We start from the raw sequence: 452 nt of genomic DNA on the forward strand, positions 1-452 counted from the left end.
GAGTGTAGTGGGTGCTTTTACATGCCACCGGCACGAAGGCCAGCCCAGCGGTACTGGCAACGACAACACTCAAAATGGTGTAATTTTACGTGCCACCTGCACAAGAGCCAGTCCAGCAGTACTGGCAACGATCTCGCTCGAATGTCTTTACATGTACCACCAGCACAAGTGCCAGGAAGGCGACTCTGGACACAGGTGCCATCACGATTTCGCTTTCGCTTGCCCCAACAGGTCTTCGCAAACCGAGTTTAGTGTCCAATGAAGGAGACGACGTTGGCATGGGTGCCAGTCATCGAATTTAGTTCGATTTCGATTTCACTTGCCTCAACAGGTTTTCGCAAGTGGAGTTGTGTCCAATCAAGGAAGGTACGCATAAGTGGGCTGGCTACACCCCTGGCAGAGGCCTTGGATTTAGGTCTCACTTGGCTTGTCAGGTCTTCTCACGCACAGCA

At 52.2% G+C, this 452-nt stretch overlaps 1 protein-coding gene across 7 annotated transcripts in view; it reads left to right on the forward strand.

Annotated features, from left to right (window-relative positions):
* LOC106879504 (nicotinamide riboside kinase 1) overlaps nucleotides 1–452 on the forward strand; it is a 62,627-nt gene that overhangs the window by 57,013 nt on the left and 5,162 nt on the right. The gene's annotated exons all lie outside the window — the stretch shown is intronic.

This window comes from Octopus bimaculoides, chromosome 12 (genome assembly GCF_001194135.2).
Source record: "Octopus bimaculoides isolate UCB-OBI-ISO-001 chromosome 12, ASM119413v2, whole genome shotgun sequence".
Classification (NCBI taxonomy): domain Eukaryota; kingdom Metazoa; phylum Mollusca; class Cephalopoda; order Octopoda; family Octopodidae; genus Octopus; species Octopus bimaculoides.